Source organism: Eretmochelys imbricata, chromosome 22 (assembly GCF_965152235.1).
Source record: "Eretmochelys imbricata isolate rEreImb1 chromosome 22, rEreImb1.hap1, whole genome shotgun sequence".
NCBI lineage: Eukaryota > Metazoa > Chordata > Testudines > Cheloniidae > Eretmochelys > Eretmochelys imbricata.
In genome coordinates, this window is record NC_135593.1 from 7,618,008 (window position 1) to 7,627,034 (window position 9,027).

The following is a 9,027-nucleotide window of genomic DNA, read 5'->3' on the forward strand; positions in this document are numbered from 1 at the left end:
AAACGACCAAACCCATCCCAACTAGAACTCAGCCCACTGAATAGAATTCTTCCAGTTTTTCAGGCTTATTTTTCTTCCCAATCACATGCAAACATGATGTCATGCTTGGAATAGATTAACTTTGACGGCTTTTATGGTCACATAAATGCTCCTGAAGCTATACTGGCATAAAGCATCTATGGAATCAAGTGACTAGTTGGGTTAATCACATGGATGTTCCTCGGAGAAAGTGAACTTCAAGCATGCACGCTCAGGCATTGTGATCTAGGAGGATAGTTTAAATGGGGGTTCCGTTGGAACTATTCGTTTCTTTCAGTAGTGCTTTTTTTAGATTGTTCTCTCTGAATTTCCTTTAGGCTCCCAGGGCCAGGCTTGCAATTTGTGTGGCTCTAATCTGAGCCAAGCTCCTCAGCTGCCAAAGACAAAAGATTGTACAATCAACTGTTCAAGCATTCACCAGGAGCAGCATAGGTGGAGAGTTACCTCAATCTTTGGTCTGATTACCAAGTGGTGTGTTTAGGCCAGCCAATGACTTATCTGTCAGCAGGGCCCTTGAAGATTCAGGGCCCTGAGCAGTTCCTTTGAGTTTAAGGTCAACTTGTGACTTGTCTTACATTAAACAAGCGCTCAAGGCCAAAGTAATGTAATAGACATTTCTGTATTTGCTGTATACAAAGCTGGCTCCAGGTTCTGGGAATCCATGCATGCATTAGGACATCTGGGCACCATGAAGATGTCCATATCCTTCATAGCACAGCCATGTATGGGCTGAGGTACCTGGGCAGGTCAGGGATGCTTGTCACTAGGACATGTGGGTTTTAACAATTGAGGGAAGGACATCTATCTTTGGGGAAGACAGAAGAGTTTACACAACGAGAAGGAAAGTAGAGACGATTTAGGTAAATACAAAGGTGTTAGCTCCCAATGTTCATCTTTAAAGGTAGAGGGTGGGGTGGACCATCCAGTGTGCAAGGTCCTAAATGTGAGAGGGGAGGGGTCCCCCAAAAGCATGTCTCTCTGTACAGCTGCACACTTGGCACTTGCCTAAGGCTGGCCATGATTGCAGGGAGCCCACTGAATGCACTGAATAGTCATTTCACTGGAAATTCATTTCCAAGGCACTATAAGGTGCAGTTCAGAGGCAGGGGAACCACATTCTGCCTTGACTTCATAGCTGCCAAGTTTTGAGCAGATCCTTTTTGTGACAGTTCACACACATTACGCACACTGCTGCTTTGCATTTCTGTGAATAATTCGCATATGACCATAATATTCAGTTTATAGTCAACACACCCTGTCACAAGCCGTGGCAGAAACATACAAATTGCCAGACTGGATAAACCCTGAGGTCCACCTAGTCCAATATCTGATCTGACAGTGGCCAGTACCAGATGCTTCAGAAGAAGGCGCAAGTACCCAACAGCAGCGGATATGGGATAATCTTCCCCCAAATCCAGTCTCATCCTGGTCTCCAGTAGTTAGAGATTTTGAAAGGGATACAAAATTTCAGGCTTATAAACCAATCTCTAATTAGTGGAAACCAGGATGAAGTGGCACAGAAACAAAAAAAGCAACTGACGCTGGAGAAGGTGGGAGGGATGCTGGGGTGGGACAGTGAGTGTTGGGGTATGTCTAGGGGTGATGGTGGGAGTCTGGAACTGCTAGAGGCAGTCTGGGAGTGCTGGATAGTTGTCTGTGGAATGGCTGGGGATACTGCTCTGGGTAGCTGAGCGGGAAGCAGGGGATCTCAAAGCGATGTTAGGTCGGGGGCTGGAGTAGGGTTGCCACCTGTCCAGAGTTTCCCAGGATTGTCCCTTTTTGAGGTAGCTGTCCTGGGAAACCTGTAAGGGTGCTCAGTGCACACTGCCAGCTGTCCAGTTGCATGAACCCAGAATGTTATTTGTACCTCAGCGGGGGTAGCCCTACTGTGGAAAGAGCTGTCTGGGGTGTAAAACTGGGGGGTGGGTGGACCTGGAGAGGTGGGAGGGAGCAGGGGGCTTGGGTAGCTGGCTCGCTGAAGGGAAGCTAGAGTTGCCTGGCACCACTGTCAGCCTCTCCATCTCTTCCCCCTGGCCCCAGCCACCTGCTCCCCCTCCTGGCACAACTGCTACCCCACGATGGAGGTGCAGTGACAGGGGAGACTGAGATGCCATGTGGTGGCCTGCAGAGCAGGTGCCACGCTGACTTCTGGTGGCCACCAGCAGCAATTGCAACCTATCCTTGGCACCCAGTTGGATGTGTGACTTTTCAACTGGACTGCATGAGTGTAATGTGTGATGCCAGACACTTAACAACTCCATACCTTATGTTCTGTGCAACACACATCACAGCCAATTTTTTTCCCTTACAGCACAATAGAAAATAAATAATTATGAGTTCAGGAAGTAATAAAAATAAATTAAACCAAGAGACAGGTGAGGCAGCACTAGTGGGATTGGGGCTACATAGTCAGATGGGGACTCAGGACAGCAGCAAGCAGCAGAAAGATCAGAGCAGCACCCACGAAGGAGGAGGAGGAGATGCACAGTATATCTGTGGCATTCCCTAAATTGAAATGACTTAAGGGACCGGGGGCAGGACATCTGTGAGTCATGTGACTCCAATTTGGCTGGCATTCAGTGACCACATTGCTGACTCCCTTAGCTCTGTGGTGGGGAGATTTGCAATGGGAGAGGACAGCAGCAACATTTTGATGGATGTCCACTAGAACCTGGTCACCATGAGGTAACCTTTACACTGTTTTATTATTCCATGAAATTGATCTTGCATGGAAGAAGAGTAGAACAGGGCTTACTTTTCCAGCTCTTGTTAAATTTCTTCCTTGTTAGCTAATGGTCTGTGAAATGCGGGGGTAGAAAAAACCTGATAGCAGCTGCTGGTAACCAGAGATGTGCAGTTTAGATCTGAACTTCCCAAAAGTTCAAGGGTGTTTGATCTTGCATATTGGAAGTCAGTGGGCTTACTCTGCCTCTACATAGGTGTATCTGAGAGGAGACTTTGCCCTGTTGTATACATATATCAAAGCTGAAGGATGTGAAGTCAATGCATATCAGAGATAATAGATAATTAATCAGTGGAATTCACTGCCACAAGATATTGCATCCCAGAGCTTAACAAGGTACAGAAATCCCTGGACATTTATATGGAGAATGAAAACATCCACAGTTATATAATAGGATCAAATTATTATTATTATTATTATTAGAAGGGCTATTTAAACCTCATGCTTTGGGGCATAAGTCAACCATTAACTGATGGGGTTGGGAAGAAACTTCCCCTATGGGTAGTTATTTCATAATTGTCCATTATGAAGTTTCTTGTATCTTCCATTAAGTCAGCCGTTCTTGCCACTGTTATGGACGACATGCTGGATTAAATGGACCACTAGTCTGATCTGTTATGACAATTCCTATTTAAAATTCCTGGTGTATTTCATGAGTGCAAATGGGTTTGGTAGCCATGTCCGATAATGAGTACTTGTCCACATCACAAAAATAATGGTGACAAAACAAAGGCCTTCTATAGCCTTTTTTTGGGGGGGTGGGGTGGAAGGAGGGAGACAAATTCTTACATATTATGAATTAATTTATTCTAATTCCCAAAATAACTGATAGTTCTTCTGTATAAACTCTCACCAAAACATTCATTTGGGACAAAATATCAACCCGGTGCGAGTTTCCCATTAATCTGAATTAGATGGTGGGATTTTCTTTGCTTAATCTTATAAAAGATGCTATGGTAAAAACATATTTAATAATCCTATAAATATAGAAATCTATTTAAATTAACATCACCCACGTTAAGCCCCCTTTAATACAGGCTGAAGATAAACTCTAACAAACTTTCTCAGCCCTACAAAGCTTAATACAGACAGACTATGGTATTGCAAAGCTGAAAACTGTAGGAAAGTTCAAAGCTTAGCACTTATCTTGACAGAAATAAAGTTAAATGCTTACTACTGTATTTTTTAAACCCTGTAAATCTTAATACAGACTGTTACTGCACTTAGGATCAATTTATAATCACCCTGAAGTCTATGGCAAAACTTCTGTTGATTTCAGCGGCCCACAGGTTTTGGCCAACAGCTTTTTTTTAAGCCCACTGTAGATATTATTTCACGTTAAGCACTGTATGTAGAGTTTAAGTCTGTAGCTAGAAATAAGGCTCAAAGCTTTAAACTGCAAACCTTAATACAAACTGTAGCTAGAGAATAGATAGAAAGGAGGCTCAAGGTTTATGCTTTGGACTTAGTGGCAAACACTCGAAATAGGCCCCATAGCAAGTATTGCCAGTGAGGACTGAAGGGCTTTAGCAGAGCTCTGTTCCTGGCAAAGATTGTAACAGAGTTGCATTTACAGAGAAGTGTACGTGTGTAAGGGGAGGAGGGATTGAGTGTTTCCAGACGAAGACTGACCTGGGAGGAGGTGAGCAGGATTGGAACAGCACGTCTTGCACTTCAGAATGGATATGAATCTGCAAAGCTGCACAGGACCCAGTACGGGAATATTCGAGTTGCTTGCAAATAAAGCAGGGCTATTGCTGACATGTGTCAGAGTTCTTTCCTTCTGGATTAGCTACGCCAAAGGCTCTGAATGGATGAGGGGCAACTCTGCTCAGCGGAGACACTGATATACATCACACAAAGCTAGGCAGATAAAATGGTACAAAGAATGGGTGAATAGAAAAGCCAGCAATAAATATGAATTTGAAATGAGACAAGTTGAAGAGCAGCAGGTTCTCCAGGGCAGGATACCCCTATCCAATTTGCCTGATCACCACTGCTTTGCACATAGCCATTCGGTCTCTATTGTGTATCTGCTATGGTATGTTTCAGCTTTTTGTTCCTACAGAACATAACATACAAGAGGATGGACTAGCAGCAAGACAAGTGCTAGTGACTGGGGCATGGGCTGTCATGTCTAGTGGTTAGAGCAGGCATCAGTAGTCAGGAATTGGAGCCCAGGGTCAAAGCTAGAGTCTCAGGGCATGTCTACACTGCAATGTAAGCCCCGAGTTAGCACTTGAGTTGGCAGACCCTGGGTTTGTTAACCGAGGGCTTGAGCATCTACACTCATATGTAACCCCAGGTTAGGAATTGTTGAACCCTGGGTCCTAACCTGGGGCTCCAGCATCTACACGGCATTATGTGGGGCCAAGTACAACCACCTGCATCCCAGACTTCCTAGTGCCCTCCCAAAAAGAGGCTGCTATAGCCCTTTGTTCCTAGTGCAGCGTGGGGGAAACTTGGCTGTCCAGAGAACTAAGAAAGTCAGCCCATGCGATAGTGGGATACTTTTGGTAGACTCCCAGAGCACGAGTCCAGTAGAGGTCAGATGCCAGAGCCCAGGGTATGTCCACATTGCAATCAAACATCTGTGGCTGGCCTGGGTCAGCTGACGTGGGCACATGGGGCTTGGGCTATGGGGCTCTCCCCGCTTATGGGGTCCCAGAGCTATACCACAATTTTACTGCCCCACACCCTGAGCCCAAGTCATCTGACCCGGGCCAGCTGGGGTATTTAATTGCAGCATACACATACCCAGTGCACTCCTGGGGGCCAGACACCCCCACATGGCCCCCAGAGCAGAGCTGTGTGACATCCGGCACAATCTTACTTTACAGTACAAATCTGACTGCATTGCTGGATCTAAGTACAAAACAGTTATGGATGAGAGAATCCTCAGAACCCAGAGGGTCAGACACATGAGACAGAGCCTTTGCTTCTCTTATTCAGTAGCCCCCCAGCATGCTCGCCCTTCCTTAAAGACAATGTGGTAAATTGCTCTCTGTGCACTGAATCCACAGTCAGCGATCTTACAGGCTTAACAGGTGCCCAATGTACAGGTGTCACGCACAACGGCATTATCGAGTAAGAAAAGACAGCCTTAGGAAAGGGTAACACTGTACAAGGAGATCATTATGATAAAAGGAGACTAGGCTATGATGGGAGAGGGGAAGGATCTGTGTACGTTCTGTAAATGCGCCACATGAACACCAGTCTCTGAAGACAGATGCTGAACTAAAAATAAACCAAGGAATCTGCAAGCAACTTCTTCCTACTCTCCCTTCACATGGCCCTCTTCCTATGTCTTCCAGCCCATCAGGAATCAGACAGAGCCCTTGCTGTCTGGCAATCTGGTCTGGAATTAGTTTGGTTTGCACCGTACATTTTTGTCCCCCACCGTCGCCCTTTGCAGCCACCCTATCCAACGCCAAGCAAAATGTCACATCTAAAAATTAAGGATGTCTCTGTCTGACTGAATCACTCTTTATTATTGCATCAGGCAGATTTAGGACTTAGATTTCCAGCAAACGTTTATTAGATTGTGTATCAACCTGGGATGGCTAATCCTTTTTATCAGCAAATTATTACATGTCATGGAATCTATTACACATATAAGCTCAGTGAAGAGGAGCTTTTATCTCATTTATTCTAAGGCACTTTTTATCTTTTCATTATCGTGTTTTGTTAACTTAGTCCCTCTGACAGATGCAAGATTAACAGCTCCAGAGAATGAAACTTCACTTGTATCCACAGAACACCTACCGCTTGAGCAGCAGAAGGGATCATGAGGAAGGAGGACATTCAGTCCCCATGGGCCCTTCAGCCCTCGGCTTTTTTCTGAGACGGCTAACAAGGCTGCAAACAGTGCTAGCTATAGTGGTGGTTTTTACGTAGTGGTTACCTAGACTGAAACCCAGCAAACTCATTGCATATAAGCTACCACATGGCCATCAGAAAGAGGACATCTTTCCATCACTGTTCAGCTGAATTCAAATGGACAACCTAGAGGTGAAAGGATCCACATTATATTACCAAGACCAGGCTGCAAGGGTGCAGGAGAAATACCTGGTCTCTGACACATAAAGGTTTATACGTAATACCAACTCAGTTTCCCATTCTCTCTCTTTTTGTCTTACAGATATTGAGGGGAAAGACTGCAAGAGTAGACTTAGGGAGGAAGGATGATCCAGCAGTTAGACAGCTAGCCCTGACTGAGGGGGAGAGAGAGGTTCAATTCCTGCTTTGCTCCAGCCTTTCTGTGGATGTCAATGAAGGGTTAAAAGAACAATTATTTTGATGCAAGGATGGTTCTCTCTTTAAATTAGTTTCTCCGTTTATGTATTACACCTTGGTTTATTGCACAGGAAATGTGTTTGTTTCTGAGCTCTCCAGCTGTCATGGGACCTGCCGTTATTGCAATTTACCTCTAAGTACATGGTAAATCTGTTTCCCAAACTGCTTTATGTACTTGTACCAGATACGGAGGCCTTTCATTTGTATGATCCCTTTGCCTGTTTGGCTCACAGCAATTTGTTTGGTGAACACTGGGGTCTGATTCTCCTGACACCCTTACACTAGGGTAAATCCAGAGTCCTGTGGCTGAAGTAAATGGAGTTGACATATGTTGTTGTTTGGAGGAGAATCAGGTTCACTGATTCCTTTAAAAATACTGTCAGAGATTCCACCGCACTTTTCACAGCTGATGAGAGTGCTGGACCCAGTGGCTTGACCCATTTCTAGCCTAAGTTATTACGTTCTGGCCTATGTTAATTTCCACTGTATTTATAATTCATTAGTTCTCCTTTATGGCACTATAATCATCTCACACCACACTCTACTAGAAGGTGCCTGTCTCCTTTCAGGTCAGCAGAACTGGACTGGATGGACGTTTCACAAGATCGGGATAGCTTACAGCGGAAGCTGGCAACTTCTAGAAATAGGCCAGCAAAACAGTTATGTAATGAGATAACTTGCAGCATCAGGTTAAAAAACAGAGTGTGTGTGATTCAGAACAGGATATGCAAAGCCTGTGAGATGGCTATCACCCCCATGAGAAATTGGAGCTGAGATCACCATGTCTTTCTGTCTCTGTTGGGTCAGAAATCAGGTAGGAATGGCCTTTCTTCCTGAAGTAGCTACTTCTACTTCTGACCTCTGCAGAGTCGCTGCAGAAATGAAAAACAATTGAGGGAAAACACTAACATTTTTTCCTGTTGAAGCCCAGATAATGTTCTTTTATCTAAAAGTAGACGGCCCCCATTACAGTGGTATCTGAATACGTCACAATCTTTCATGTATTTCTCCTCACAACACTCTTGGGAGACCGGGAAAAACTACTATCCCCATTTTACAGATGAGGAACTGAGACTCAGATACGTTAAGGGTGGGATTCACGAGGGGGACTTAGGCTGAGCACTGCAGTGCCTAACTTTTAGGTGTCCTGCCAGCAAGTGGAATTCACAACCAAGTTTGTTAGTCTCTAAGGTGCCACAAGTACTCCTTTTCTTTTTACATCCAAGTTGGGCACCCAGGTTCCCCACACAATAGCTGCCTAAGCTAGCCAGGAGGCAATGGTACCAGTGGAGGGGAGGGGTGTTGGCCTAAGCCCCACTCATCAAAGGGAGTAAGGATACATCTATACTTCAAAAACCCAGTGGCAGAGAGTCCCAGAGCCCAGGTCAACTCACTCAGGCTAAAAATAGCAGCATAGACATTCCTGCTTGAGCTGGAGTCCAGGCTCTGAAACCTGGTGAAGGGGGTGAGGTCTCCAGCCCGAGTGAGAACATCTGCACACAGAGGTGCTGGAACAATTTTTATAGTGGAGGTGCTAAAGGCAGAAACCATGTATTTGGGTTATTACTACTTCAGGCCGGGGGCGTGGCAGGACCCCTAGTTCCAGCACCTATGTCTGCACAGCTGGTTTTTTGCACTGTCAACAAACCCTTTGGCACCCAAGTCTGGGCCAGAGGGAGGTGCCTCCCTCCACTCAGGATTCACAGCTCTGGACCCTCTCTTGGAAGTATGCACCGAAGCAAAGTCAGTGCTTTCTCAAGAAAAAGCAAGGTGCTATCCCCCTCACCATGCAACGGGCTAGTGCGCTCACCCAGGACAGTCGAGATCCGGGTTTGAATCCCTACTCTGCCTAACACAGAGCAGGGCTCGAACCCAGGCCCCCTACCTCCAAGGAGAGTGTCTTAACTGCTGGGGTATTCTGGAGTAGATCTCTTTCACTCTCCTGTTGA